At 45.5% G+C, this 15,234-nt stretch overlaps 1 protein-coding gene across 42 annotated transcripts in view; it reads left to right on the forward strand.

The window, feature by feature from the left end:
- The window catches only part of EXTL3 (exostosin like glycosyltransferase 3), a 151,846-nt gene that overhangs the window by 57,533 nt on the left and 79,079 nt on the right, over nucleotides 1-15,234 (forward strand). For 9 of the 42 annotated variants that reach the window (XM_068936792.1, XM_068936785.1, XM_068936808.1 and 6 more), the window contains one exon: nucleotides 1,210-1,314. The exons of 32 other annotated variants lie outside the window; for them this stretch is intronic. The gene's annotated coding sequence lies outside the window, so the exon portion shown is untranslated. Of the gene's footprint in view, nucleotides 1-1,098; nucleotides 1,315-15,234 lie in introns of all 42 variants that reach the window. One more of the 42 variants, XM_068936818.1, reaches the window with a different exon arrangement.

The following is a 15,234-nucleotide window of genomic DNA, read 5'->3' on the forward strand; positions in this document are numbered from 1 at the left end:
CATATGAAACAGATGGACCTGTGTTGCAGCCGAACTTGAAGTCCAAGGGATCTGAGAGAAACTCAGCTGCGCTTGGGCATCTGTTTCCGCAGTAGCGGTTGAGGGACCTGTGCTTGGCCAGCTTCAGGGTTTGTGGGACTGGCAGCACTCAACCCCTGCCGCTGGAGGAAGAGCTGATGCTCTTCATCTCCACGGGCATCCTCCGTCTGTGTTCAGCCCTAAGGTGGAAGGGGATCTTCTCAAGTCTACGTTAGAGAAGGGGTTAGAATGAAAACGAGGTTTTAAACTACATATTTTATACTGTTGTGTTCATAGCCAAGCTTCTTCTAGGCCATACATATGTTGGGATGAGATTTTTTTTTAAAAAACTAGTGGATTTTATGCTTTTTAGTGTCTCAGTCTTTGAGTGCACACCACTTATTCTTAAGTCTCCTTTCCGACCGCATCATTAAATGCGTGTCCAACTGAAATAGATATATAATCAGCTGCCTTGAGGGCTTTTTTAAGGGGGAAGAGCTCCAAATGTGCTTGTTCTCATGGTAAAATTGGCCACACTGTGCATTTTGGCTTTTTAGTTCACATTGTGTGCTTATGTGTGCTTTTCCCATCCTTGCAGATGTTCTCAGCTACTCTTTGTAGATCCAGCAAACTGACCCTTATCTCAAACAAAAAAATTTCCACGTCAATGCAGCAAGTAAGGGACTGATTTTTCTTTCTGGGATAAACTCTATTTTACAGTAGAAGGCACTACTGACACTACTATTCCTCCGCCAGTACAGGTGTCTCAATTTTTTTTTTTTTTGCCTCTTTTGCTTGCTTTTAGGTGATTACTTCACTGTCCCCTTTTATCTCCATGTGTTCTCGCTGCTTTAACTCGGCACGCTGGATTAAATTTGCACTAACAGTGCTATATTTTTTTCTGTAGCACCCTGCAGAGCGGTATGTATATTGATATATGTAGAATAGGAAGCCTGTTTGGAACAGCAGCAGTAGCTGTTGATGGCTAGGCGTAAAGCCACTTTGAAATAGTTATGTGTGCTGATATAATGTCTAATTAGAGGGAAGACAGATGAAGCCTGATTGTTACTGGATCCACAGGCGCTTGCCTCGGGCTCGGGGAGGTGGAGCTCAGCCAGAGCCGGCGACTGAAGTCCCTAATTGGAGCCTTGCGCGAGGGAGATGCTGGAAATGTTTCTTCTCTTTCGGCAGAAGGGAGCTGGCGTAACTGCAGGCAGATCGCCGCGAGTGAGGAGGACGCGCTTGCTCCTACCTGTGGTGGGGGACTCTAACTGACGGCCTGCAATCTGAACTTAGGTAAGCAGCTCACAGAGGCCTGAGCAGCGGCTTGGCAAGAGCGGATGCCTGTAGAGAGGAGTCAAGAAGTAGCAGTTCCCCAGGGAACGGCACGCAAGCGGGGGAGAAGTTTTGAAGCATGCAACCCAGTCAGCCTTGAAAGGCTGAATCACCATTGCGTGTGATGAAGAGGAAACGCAAAGAAGCGTTGAATTTTTTATAACTCATAAAGTGATGGCGTGGCTTTAAAGTTTCCTGAAAATCACCTCCGCCGTTGATCTGGCGCAGAGAGTCAAGATGCCCGCTGCGGCCATAGGCGGGGAAAAGAAACAAGTATGTGTCCTCCCCGGCTGTGCCCTGGGAAAGGCTATTGGACTGAAAAGGTCCGTTTGTGTTTTTAATGGTGTATATATCTCTATGCGACCACTTCATAAACAGGAAGAATGGGTACCTTAGGTTAAAAGTGGGATATTCATCCCCCTCCCTGTGAAATAAGGATAAATACTTCTCGATCTGCCAAAGGGGGCTATGTAGGTTTAATTAACGTTTGTCGAGCACTTGTGGATAGCATCTTTCATCTGCGAACCTAAAGGAAAAATATATTCTAGATATTCTCGCTCAGCTTTGCAATTATTCCTCCAGCTGTCGTGGGCCGTGCCAACAAATACTACTCTCCTGTCATCAAGGGATTGTTGATGCCTTGTGACTTGTTTTGATTTAGATATTCTCTTCCCCCTTTTTTTCCTCTCCCCCACGCTCACAGTGCAAAATGTAGCAATGCTCCACAGTTTGAGGGAGAGACTAAAACCTATCATTTTCACTCACAAATTATTTGTCTCATGTCATATTCTCCTCATGATATATTCTTCCTTGCCCCTCTTTTTTGGCCAGTGTCTTTTGGGGGAGTTCTTACTTTAAGTTCGATATTGCCATAATTTTGTTAAATCACGGTCATTCTGCGGGGGCCGTGCTGGGTGTTACCTTTTGGCTCAGATTTGGCCACCTGCTGGTTACAAAGCAGGGGAATGAGTGATAACATTCATTATCATCTTTTATTTTGAGGTGGATGTGGAATACCAGATTAATTCTTGCCTTCCCTGGACACGAGTGCCCCTGAGTTCATACTGGAGATGTTTGGGGAGTTAAGACCCACAGCTTTGCTTTCCCAAATGTTAATATTATTGCTAATGGGACTTTGTGAAAGACTCTTTATAAAATCTTTATAAAAATTTATCTTTATAAAATTTATCTTTATAAAAATTGATAATACTCAAATTTAGTTTGCATGTATATAGCCTCAGGAGAATAATATTAAGCCTAACAGTTTTTAGATTAAATAGTTGAGTTCAACCCCGGATTTGGCTACAACCTTCCTACAAGACCCTAAGGAAATCTCTGTAAAATGGGAAGAGTGTCTCTGTTTCCACATACATTCACCGTTGCTCGCTCTTGCTGTCTGAGCAGATCCTAGTGCGCTGTGTCTGGCTCTCTTCATCTTGCGGCAACATCACGGAAGCGATGCTTGGCAGAAGTGGTTGCCCACTGCAGAGTTAAATGGGGTATGTAGGTGGGCTGAACACAGGCTGCCTCCGAGGGAAGCACGGACATCGGAAGCGGGGTTTTGGGAAAACTCTGGGTACCCCAAAGCACCCCTGTAAGGCTGTGGCTGTGGCTATTACTATTATTCTCCTAAGGATTCATTAATATTGACCTGAAAAGCATATGAGTGGTGGGTTTGTCTGTCTGTTTTTTTTTTTTTTTAAACTTGAAGAAAGTGCAAAGTATCAGTGAAGTCTGAGAACATTTAGGCTTGTAACTATGTGTGGGAATTAAGGCTACAAAGAAAGAAATTGCTTAAAGAGTAGCTATATATGGCTGCTTTCATCAGGCCGTGAGTTGAAGCCAGATCTCTTTGCTGTAGCACTTGAATCCTTGCTCCTGCTTGCCCTTCAGGACAAGTAATGCTGTGGGAGAACAGGCTGGAGTCTGTTCCACCGCCTGCATCTCTATCAACACATTGGCCGGTTCCTGGTGACAAGTTATTTTACTATTGGCAGAGGTTTGCCCGAAGAATAAAATGCAGCGTGATAACTTATTTTTTTCTCTATAGATCCCAAGAACACGTTGCGGGATGTAGTTATTCTCTGCCTCATACTTCTGGCTTGAGGGATGTGATGCTCCGCATTGAACTGAACATCCATCCCTGGTTCCCGCTAAAGGCAGGTGAAGTTGTGTAACTTCATGAAGACTTGTGTCTGTGTGAACTTCATTACGGGAGCAGCGCCGTCTGACTCCTACATGAAGTGTAGCAAGTTTCCTCTCCCCAGAAGAGAGCTCTGAATTCTGCCAAGTGCCTCGCCGCTTGTTTTTAAAGTGATAAATCTCAGCGTGGTTTGTGTGCGTCACTCCTTGCCGGAGCCTCTGATATTTGTTGGGTGGGAAAGGCAAGAGCTGAGATGCAATCCAGCACTGCCTCCCTGTGCTGGGATGTCTTAAGAGGGAATAGAAGATCTTTGAGCGAGTGAGGACTTGACCAACAGGTTTAATTAAAATAAAAAACGAGCTCATTTGAGCACCCTGATAATCATTTGGTCTTTTAGGTAGTTGATGAGACTTGAGCGTATGGCCTCGTGTTTTCTGCTGCTGTTGGCCTGTCTGTGGCTGCTTGCCCCCGTGGAAGTGGCACGCTGAGAGCAGTATTCCCAATGCTGGCCTCAGCCAGAAGAGGTTTTCTAGTTACCATTTTTGGTAAAGATCTCCTGATGCTATTTTTTTTGAGAAACGTCAGAAAACGTTGCCTAGTCTTTGGAAACAATTCTGCTTCTGTGTCTGTTTCTGAAAGGCTGGTTATTCCCTCTTTCCGAGCCCCTTTCCCAGCCGACGGCCTTATCCTGCCTTTGCGCCAATGCACATGGCTCTTGTGGCAGCTTGTTCATTCGCGTCCGGCAACCTTGGGTTGGGGAATAAATGGTGAGTGGGTTCAAGCAGAGACTTGGAAATGAAGCAGAATACAGAAACGTTTTGTGCAAAGCTTGTTTTTGTAACCCTGAGCTCCGATGGTGCGCAGTTCTGCAATGCACTTTTCTTTGCGGCCAGAGACGAGTCGAGCGAGATGAGGAGCCAGGGAGGTTGCCAAGCTCTGCCCCTGCGTCGGCAGCCACACTGCTTCTCGCTTTAAACACGGAACGGAAATCCATTCCTCCTTTTATTTGCCTTCAGTTGCTGTCTGCCTGCCCCCCGTGGCCTTTTCCTTCTCCTAGTGGATTCACTTTTTTCACGCTGGGCAAGTTATTCCTCCTCACCGTGGTGTCATGCTCTGCCTAATCTGGTGTGATGGATTGAATTCATACCCTCTAAGCAGTCTTTTTGCCTAGCAGGAGTTGATGCAGTAAAATGAACGTGGAAAGTGAATGTGTTATTCCTTAATATTTTCAAACTCCCTAGTCTCCCATTTTTTTTGGCGAGAAACCTCCCGCTGAGGTCTTTCGTGAGAGCTTTGTATCTTGACTTTTCTCTTAATGGCTCGCTTCTGGGCTGAGCCACTCGGCACGCAAGTAAAATAGCCTTAAGCATCGTATAATGCTTTCCATTCCAAGGAGCTCTGCGCCCTGGGCAGCTATATATTCAAAACTTTGTAGAAATATAGCCATCTGGGAGGTGGAAAGATGATTATCGACTAGAGCAGCAGCACACTTTGGTCTGGGACTGAAAGAAAGTTGGGCTAAAGGTGCTGTAGGATTTTCGGCAGAGTTTCGTGGTTTGCCTGCATCTGGAATTCAGGAAAACTAATTTGAATTCCACTTTTCAGGTTCATTCGTTTGAAGTTTGTGAAGTTCAGTTCTTATTCAGAATTAAATTTGCCTGAAGATTTCCCTTAATTTACTTCCAGAGTGAAATTAAACTAATTTGAAAGAAGGTCGCCTCTATTGTGAATGAGTGCATGCAGGGGTGTAGTATGGTGAAACTAATTGGCTCTTATTAACACCTTTTTAGTTAAAATAGAGTAATTTTCACCGAGTGGCCCTGTAGTGAAGTGAGCACTGGATTAGAGCCCAGGAATTTTTGTTGTTGCCGTAAGGTGTCGACTTGCTCTCACTCGTGCCCCATTTCGGTGCTGTTGATGTGGGCTCGCTGACCAGGCACCGAGCGTTTAGTATCCTTTATCACATCTTCCTCTGTGTTAAATTTTCTTTATGCAGAGCATACCCACCACGCTGTCCAGTGAAATCTGCCTTTCTCGTTCCTCTACACGGTAAGATATTTAGAGCTTAGCAGAGCTGGATTAGGTTTTAAATGATTTTTAACCAATTGATGGTCCTTTCCAGAGCAATGAAAATGTAAATAAGAAAAGCTTTCTATGTACTTTTAGGAAATGATAGTTTTTACTGATACTCTCTCTGAAACCCACAATGAAAAATTTGACCGTTTCTGCAAAACGTAAAGGTTTTAAAGATGCTCCAACAATGAACAATGGCAAAAAAAAAAAAAACATTGAAAGCTTCAGCTGTTCATGGCGCTATTTTCTCATGGAAGAAGCTTCTTTTTAGTGGAAGTACTGAAGGCTGGATAATCTTGCTTAGACCTTGAATCTCAGATTTCAGGGCAAGTCTGCTTTGCACCTCTCTAATCTACGCATATAAGTCGTCATCCTTGGCAGATGTTCTGGTTCTGGTTCTCCTTGTCAAACCAAAAAATGGAGATAAAGAAGAAAAATAAGCCCTTAGATCTTCGAGTGAAGGGGAGAGAGGCTGTTTTTACAGGCACTTGGAAGAAATGAAATTCAAGTAATTTTCCTCATCTGAAGCTGTTGTTCCTTTTGTGAGTATTGACTTTTAAAATCTTGTTCTTTCCCCAGCTTTTGCTGGGAGGGGAACACTCATGCTCATTTGAACTCGAGCAGATGGCTGCTAGGTGAGTGACACCTACAATTTTGCTCAAGCACCACAAATTAAATAGAATTTGGCTCTATGAAAGCACTCATCTGTGCTTTTAAAGTTAGAGCTTGTATAGCTTTTCTTGAGAAGTCATCATTTTTACCCAGAATACGTTACAGAATTTTAATTGTGATATACTAGGTGGTTTGATTGTGATGGTGTGTTTGATACAGCTCCATTGCAGAGCTCTTACGTGCCTTTAATGTGGACGGGCAGCTTTGATCGGCATCAGAAATGATTATCTCAGCGTTGATTTCAGCTTGTGAGCAAACAGATGAAGTTTGTATCAGTTGCTTAGCTGTTGCACGCAGCTATCAGTTGCCACTGACGCTGATAATGTTCTTCTGTCTTGAGGATTAAAACTAAACTATACTGCTCCCTTCCTAAATTACTTAAATAATTAATTGCTAGATAAAGGATAAATGGACTGATTAGATATGGCTTAATTATCCTGATAATTTAATTTGAGGTTAACCTACTTTTCAAAGTGTTTATATTCTTGCAGTTCACTTTGCTTTTAGTTAGTAAAGCAAATACAGCTGGAAACCTCTGTGCACTGCTTTCCTTTTCCCCAGGAATAGGCGTTGTGGGCAAGAGCTGCCCTGGGCTGCATCCAGGCAAGCTCTGTGACCCTCCTGGGGGCCTTCTGGAGGCCAGCACCACTTCCAAGGTGCTGGTCGGTCTGGGCGAACCAGACTGCGGGAGCTGCAGAAACATGTGGTTCTTCCCCCCTCTCCGCTCACACTCATCTGTAAGCACTTAAAAATACATAAGAGGATTTGATTTCCTGGATCTGCTGTTTTTCAGGGCTGGGCAAGACAGCGCTGCATTGGTGGGACTTCCTGAAGGACGTTATCGCATCCGCGTAGGTGGCTATAGGGAGGCCTACTGCTGCCCCATGACCGTTGTAGAAGAAGAGCTGAGAATAGAGGAAGAGGGGGATGGACAGCCTAGGGGAAAGTGTGCTGGTCCCTAGCACTTCTTCAGAGTGTGTTATATGTCAGCTGCAGAGCAGTTTAGGGAAGAAGGTTGTTTTTTTTTTTTTTTTTTTTTTTTTCTGAGCAGGGAACCTTATTTAGCCCCACGGGTCAAGTGCCTTCCCCAGGCAAGAGGATGGGGATTATCAACTGGAAGCCCAAAGCTCACAGGACGAAGAGTGCTTGGTGCACTGGAGTGGAGGTGTCTCAAGATGATCCTGCAAAATGCAGTTTAGAGAAACCTTGAAGTCTCTCCTGAACTGCTCAAAGAGTAGATCTCTCAAATCTTTTATTGTATAAAGTGCGTTTTAGTCCGTGTTGGTGGCCTGTTGGCAGGGACCTTTGCGGTGAATGCTTTTTCTTCTCTTTATGATAAGATCAAACAGCGTGTGCAGGATGCTGTATGGTAGGTGATAAGTGCAGTGCTGTCTGATCCCTCTGAGAGTAGTTACTGCCTGCAAGAGAGGATGTGAAGCAACTTCATCTTCTCTCTTACAGTGAGTTCACCTATTTCTTTTCATTATTAAGTGAGCAGATGCTCAAAATGCTCATGTGTATTTGGAAGATTTACCCACGCAGAGATATTGGTCTGCATGTTGTCTCCTGCTCCGCTCGCAACCCCAAACACTTCCTCCAAGTTGTTCGAGGTGGAGTGCTGCAGAGTGGGAGGTTGCTGGTTAGGCCTGTTGGCCAGGCCACGTCATGGGACTGCCACCCTTCCTCTATCTGGACACCTCATCATATCTAATAGGTAATTCACTGGCGCCAGGACCTGTTCCCTGGCCCTGAGCCCACCTGGCATAGTCTGGACGTGTGCGTGCTGTTAAGCTTCCCATAGCCCCTGCTTGCTTAACCCCTTGTGCCCTTTTGTCGTCTATCACTTCTCTGTTTAGGGACTGAGCTCTTCCAGAGGAGGGACTCGCTTCTGAGATGGTGTATGGGGACTATGTTCTTGGGGCCACCTCTGTTCATATTGCAGTAGTGCCTGGTAGTGCGGCCCTTCGGTTTGCTGCTAGTAGTTTTCTCATGACAGAATTGCCTTTGTTCTGGTTTCTCCTGTCTGATTTTTACTATAATGGTGTAGCTTTATCTTCCTCCGTTCGAAAGTTGTTCTGTAGTCCTGTCTGCACCCTTAAAACTCTATTTTGCATGCAATTATTTCCTGTCACAATGCCCGCTCTTTCTCTACTTGGTCTTTACCCTCCAGTATTGGTGTCATCTTACCAAATTCCCTCCTCGTCATTGTGTTCAGTGCTTAATATGGAATGAAAACACAGAAAATTCAGACAAACTGATTTCGTGAGAAGGTTTTGCCTGCACTTCCTGGTAACGAGGTGGCTGTGAACTGGAGCTGGGTCTGCAGTTCAGGGTGGTTGGAGAACCTGTCCAGATGGAAACCGATGGTCTGTACCATCAGAGGGATCGGGGTCCCTCAGCACAGTTGCTGGGACAATACTTAAATTAGAGCCAAAAATCATTTCTCAAATGATTTTTTTTAAAATACAAATCTATTTTAATTCTTAAAAAAAAAAAAAAACCTCTCATGTTCTTAAGCTTTGGAGGGGAGAGAAGTAGGCAACTTCTGTGAACAAAGGAGAAGTTTAAAAAACGATAGGTTACATTAAATGATACCTTATTAGCTATTTTTTTTAATATCATGGCTAGAACTTGAATACTTTAAAAAATGTGATTTTTTTTTTCAAGAGAAATCCACAACAAGTACTGAATAACATTTGTTTCAGCTTCACGTTTGAGGCATGTCAAACAGCTTGTGTTAGCAGAACCAGATAGTTGGGGCTAGTACATAAAAAGTAGTCAAAGCGGATATTTTTACTCCTCTGTACTGTTGGTGTGAATTTCCCATTTCAATCTGGACATTCAGTTTCCATTTTTGAACAAAATTTTACCTTGTTGTTGATCTGGATCCACAAAACATGCTGTGCTCCCAGCCTTCAAACCTGCCTTTCTCCAATGGGCTGTTTCCTTTAAAGGATGTGGGACTTTGCAGGCTGATACAGTAAAAGCACATCACTGCGTTTGATTTTATTCTCTTTTGTGCTTCTCTGCAGGTTTTGCAGTCTGGAAAGCTGCTCATCCTAGAAGCTAAATAAAATTGAAAGGAGATCAGAGATTTTCCAGGCTTGTGGTTCTTCTTTGCAACAGCTGGGTACTTATCAGATGAGTGCAACAGAAAGGATCTCAAATAGCAACGTTAAAGCCACCAACTTTTATGTATGCGGCCAGTACGTGTTAATTGTTTGAGGTATAGCAAGTTCAAAAGTTTTTAAGCGAAATTACCAGGAAATTGCAGTTATTTAGGTCAGCTAAATGTCTTCAAGTTGCTTTTCTTGTATACCTGTTTTTTTTTACGTTCATCCTTCAGAAAATCGTGGCTAAAGGAGCAAGCTACTGTATGGTAACTGAGCATATGTAGGCAGTACTTCTAATGCACCAGCACCTTTTCAAGTTCACGTAAAAATATGTGTGGGCATGGGAGTGTTTGAGTAGTTTCGCAAGAAGCGAAATATCCTATGCGTAATACTCGGCAAGTGTGTTCTGGCTTTTCTGCCTAGCTGACGCTGTCCGTTATCGGTGAGGCGCTGAGATTTTTGAAGGAAAGAACAGTTGCATAGAGGTCAAAGCATGAGGGTTAAAATTCACCATTGGGAATCACGGTTGCTCAGAATTGCTGAAGTCTGGGTCCAGGTTTGTTGTCCTAAGTTGGAGCGAGGGTGACATTTGTATGTTTGAGCTTAGGTTGATCCAGGCCCTGCCATCCTGAACACGAGTTCCTCTGCTGAAACGTCTCCTTCACGGAAAGCTTCCTGGGTTATATTCCTTTTGCATCGAAGAGAAACTCTAGCCAGTCTTCTGAAAAATCTGTGTCGTCTGAAGTGCATGATACAAAATTAAAGAAGATCCAGAGCTTCCCTGTGAAGAACTGGAAATGGAGGCACTTCAATTGAAGACAGCTATATTTTGCGTTAATGGCATGCAGCTGCTTGTAATTGCGTGTCTTCATGGCACATTGAGGCAGTTAGATGCCAAATATAATAGAAGTTTATGGTCTTGAAGAGACTGACTTATTCATATGAGTGTACGCTCTGAAAGCACCATCTCTAGTCCTTTTGCTCCCAAATTGCGGCTCGATCTTTGGTGGTTCTGGGATAAATCAGAACAGCTCATTGTGGGAGCACGATTTTGACGAAATCCAGGATTGAGCCACTAACTGAAGCTCTGGGGGCTCCAGTGGTGCCTCTGCGGCTTGGAGGGATTCTCGCGAGCCGCCTACATGGGATCTCGCTGCCATTCGGCTGCCGAGGATCGGGCTGCCGCATGCAAAGCCTGAACAAATGCTGCGTTTGCATGGTTAGCTCGTGTGTTTGCAAAGTCTTTTTCATGCTGTAGAGCGCTAAGCTTCATTTCTGAGGAACAGGTGTTTGGCAAGTAAAGAGGCATCACACCATCGGCTGGGATAGCGGAGGCCTCAGCTGCCACAGTGTTGATTCAGAAGTTGTGGCTGATGTTCGCGTAACTTTTTTTTTTTTCCCCTGGAGTTTTTTGCTTGCCCATGAAGCCAGATAATCCTGCTGCATTTCCAGTGCTTAAAAATGGTGCTGTGCATCAGGATCAGAAACGTGCTGTTTCTAGTAAGTCCTAGGGAAGAGTTTGGGGACTGGGCTAACCACGGAAGACTAAGGAGAGGTGGGAGACCATGGATGGGATGGCAGGGTTTGCAGCGATATGTTCCACTGTGGTTTACAGCTTGTATATGGTGTGTTGCAGGTTTATTGCTTTTCAGAGCTCCCACATACTTGCAGGGGGATTTTTGTTTGGATTGGCTGACGTTACTGATAATTTTTGAAATGCGGCAGGCAGATCTGGAAGCTTTTGCCCTGAAAAAGGAGGCCTGTCTGCCCTTTCATACAAAGAGAGTTTAACAGTCAGTAGATATTGGCCAAAAAGATGCTGTTGGGAGGCAAAGGTGCAAAATGGGATTTCTTAAACGCAGCCTTGCTCCTACTCTGCCCTCACAGAACGCAGTGGTAAAAATCACACTTATTTTAGTGGAAGCTGGAGTGGTTTTGGGAAGTCCCACCCATGCTATATTCCTAGTGGTGTATTTTCCAGAGATTTCTGAGCTGGAGGAGTTATGTAGAACATGCAGCCCAGGAGATGAGGTTATTCGGTGTTGGCTGGCTGTGCTGTCCTTTTGTACAGATAAGTAGATCCATGCTACCAAGTGGTACTTGGGATGCTTCACTTCAAAAGCAAAGCATAGCTGTTGGCCTGTTGTTTGGCCAATTATTTTAGTATTGTCTCTTCTGCCTTCAGACTGGCATACAGTGGTTTAAATCGTTGCGAAGTATTGCTGTAATCCTGCCTTTGTCGCAAACAGCGGAAAGGGCTCTATGCTTGGAAACCTGTAACATGCTGAGAAACTAATTGGATCACGGTCCTGCGAGTGGGTACGGGTAAGCAAAAAGACACGGGAGCAGACACTGAGGATGGCTTCTCACTTCTGCCACGTCTTTTCTTTGCAAATGATCCCAAATTTCTTGTCTGATAGTTAAGCTACATTGAGGGGTTAATGCATCATCTCAATGATATGCAGTTGATAACAGCGCAAGAGTTTTGAGCTGGAAGGTGCAGCGTTATTTGGGGGTTTTGCCCTCTGTTTGAGGACCTCAGAGTATTTTGCGAAGAGCTACCCCTGCTCTGTCCCCCTGCAGAGGAAACCAGCACAAGATCCCTGGCTTTCGAGTTCATTCAACTCTAAAGGAATCTCAAGCTTCAGAGATAGACAACCAGAGTGTCAGAAATGAACGCTCCTATCTTCCTGCCTTTTATTATATTTTAACTTGTGGGGTGTTCCCCCCCTGTGTGTTTGTGTGTTTTTTTTTTTTCCTCCTCCCCCTCTTCTCTCCCTTGAACTTTGAAGCTTAGGTCTGACTGAGGCAGAGGGTTCAGGAAGGGCTAAGAGCTGTTGCATGGTCCTGGTCTGTCTTGCTCCTAGGCTGAGGTTTTTATGTCAGTTGGAGTCATGAAAGAATTTAAGCCAGACCAGCAAGTGGTGCTTACTTTTTTTTTTGTCCTCTAGTATCATCTTTTGCGACCATCTAGGTATAGCTCTTCAAATAAGTCCCCTGGTAATGTGGAGCCATGGGCATGGCTCTGCATGGGCGTCCCCTTTCATCCCTGTAAAATGAGGAGACTGTTTTCGGTGGGGTGGGGGGAATTGATCAGTTTTGTGTAACTAAGTCTTTTGTTTCTATTACAGGCCCATTTGTAGGATGCTCTACATCCTGTAGGACAGGAAGCTGCCCTTGCTGTATTTCTAGGCTTTGTTTATATTTGCAACCCCTGAAATCCCTTGCGCGTTACTGAGGAATGTGGCGAGCGAGGGAACTGGAGCAGATGAAGCAAATTCCCCGAGGTTGCAGGGAAGGTCTGAGACACAGCTGGGAATAAAGCCCCAGTCATCTGACACCCCAGCCTTTGCTTTAACTACTGTACAGGAATTTCCTCCTGGTGTGCCTCTGATAGAAACTGCAGGGACAAATTAAGTGGGCAGATTGTAATCACCGCCGCTGAGCTGTCCCAGCTGCGGAGTTATTGCAGCCCTGTGCTCTTTGCTGCTAATTTGGAAACGCGCTGCCTCTCGTTCCCTCTGGCGCTCCACCTTGCCGCGTTCCAGTCTCTGAGCTGTGGGAAAAAAGCTTGAATAGCCCTAAAGAGCCCAGATGTTGTGTTCGAGGGCAGGAAGCACAAGCTGGCTGCCCTGGCTCGAGAAGCTAAAAATAGCGAGAGCATTGACAGCTCTCTGCCTTCACTTCGGTGGGCAGCCTTCTCTCTCCAGATGCGTCTTGGTCGTAGGAGGCGTACAGATCAGGGTGCAGGCAGGCAACTCGTTAGCTTGACTTCTCAGCATTTTAATTCATTCTTTGATTCGTATTACAGCAGTGCCTGTAGGCCTCAGCAGAGCTCAGATCCCCATTAGGACAGTCGCTAGGCACGGCGCCGATGCATTGCAAGAGGCAGCCTGGGCCCGAGGATGGTCCGGTTGAATCCAAGGCCAGGCAGCATAAGTGAGAGGAGTGAACCAAAGGAAGGAAAGAGAAGACGACAGCCACGTGGCATTAGGCCAGCAAGAAATGTAATTTTGCAGGATCGAGATTGTGAAAAGAGTTGGTTGTTCGTTATCTGTTGCCGGCGTGATTTGCGCCCTCAGCTCATCCTTGGCCGAGTGTCGCTGTCCCGTGCTCGTCTTGCTGGGAGCATTGCGGTAGGTCGATGGTGGTTAATGGGCAGTCTAGCGTTTCTCCTTTCCTAAAGCGCTTCAGGAGCTTGGTCTGTCCAGGGTGGCTGCTTTGGTAGAGTCTGTCCAGGTGGTAGACAACCTTTCAAAGTCCCTTGGAGTCCCCTTTTCAGTAATTTTTGTGTGTCGGGGTAGAGAGCAGGAGAGCATGTGTGGACATTTGGGATCGGAGAGCGTCTGGACGTTGTTCTCTAGCATTAGTGGTGGCGTGGAGAGGGTTGGGAACAACATGATGAAAGCAGCTTTTGTTCCTTGCTGCATAGATTGTAGTAATGTTGCTATGGCCACAAATCTCCCTCAAATTGCTGCAGCCAATTCATGATTTTTCTTTTTTATTACATCCTAACACTGAAAATCAGCAAGTCTACCAGAAACCTCTCCCAAGGAGAGCTCTACTGCTGGAGACATCAAGAGCTGCTCCAGAGGTTGGTGAACAGGTAACAAGTATTGTTGTACAAGGGGGATGCTGTAAAGAGACTCTCTTGTGGCTGTAATCTTGGGATGCTTTTGAGGCTGAAGTAATTAAATTAATCCTAAAAATCTAACCACTCAGCTATATCCCATGACTGCCTATTAATTAGCTACTGCTGTCTCCGGTGTAACTGGACTATCAGGACACCTGAGTTGTGGGCAGTTGAGTCCCGTGAGCTTTATCCTGCTCTGTCCTGCTCCCTGCGGCGCTTTCCCAAGGAAGCCTTGGGGCCAGGCAAGCTTTCTCTTCCCTGCGCGGCAGCGGGGTACCCGAAGGCGAGCTGCGCGCTCCCTGGCAATGTGTCCCGCTGCCACAGCGACTGGGGAGCTTTTATTTTTCCCTTCTGTTGCAGCTTTGCTCACTCACAAAGGATCGTGGACCGTACAGCGCGTCTCGGGCAGCCTAGCCAAGCAAGCGTCCTTTCGGCAGCCGGCGGCTCTTTGAGCCTGAAGCGCCAGGGGGTGAGGGACTTTTTGTTTGTGTTTTCTTTCTGTTTTCAGACAAGATTTCCATCTTGCCTGAGATCACTCAGCCACCAGAACACTTGCCTTTGTGGGTGGAGAGGAAGGGAGTGGGGAGCAAGTTGGTTTTGGCTGCCGCGCCGCTCGCTCTCCCTGCGGCCGGTTTTGCTAAATGTTTTGTCCCAGCAGCTCCTGCGTGAGTTGATCTCATGGTGGTTGTGTTGGGGCTTCAGAAACAGTGCGGTAAACAAGAGGCTCCTAACGACATGCTGATTCCTTCAGTGGTCCTGGGCAAATCATTTAACTCTTCCTTGCCTTAATTTGCCTAGTTATTGCCTCCCAATATCTAGCAGTTCTGGTAAGTGAAGCTGCTTGTTGCATATTGAGCCTCTGAAGCTCTCCCACCATGCAGAGGGGGGAATTTCAGTGCGGCTCCCAGTTAGTCTGTAGTGAAGCAAACAGCAAAACTCACGTTTGCTGTGTTTACAGTTTCTTATTAATACAACAACTTAAAGGGGATGTCTGAGTTGGTGACACAAAGCTTAGCTCTCCATGCGGGGTCAGTTGCCTGTTGCAACGTAAATGCTAGCAGGTGGCACCGGTGTATAACCTTTTTATCTTGAAATCCAAGTATTTGTTGACTTGATTAGTTTGTCAGTTTGATGTCCATTGGAACGCGCATCCTCGGTGTTGGCCATCTTCTGAACCACAGGTTAGATTTTGCCACAGTTTGAAATGACAGAGTGAAAAGCTTCAGTCCATAAAATAACCTTGCTCG

Source organism: Struthio camelus, chromosome 3 (genome assembly GCF_040807025.1).
Source record: "Struthio camelus isolate bStrCam1 chromosome 3, bStrCam1.hap1, whole genome shotgun sequence".
NCBI classification, from domain to species: Eukaryota; Metazoa; Chordata; class Aves; order Struthioniformes; family Struthionidae; genus Struthio; species Struthio camelus.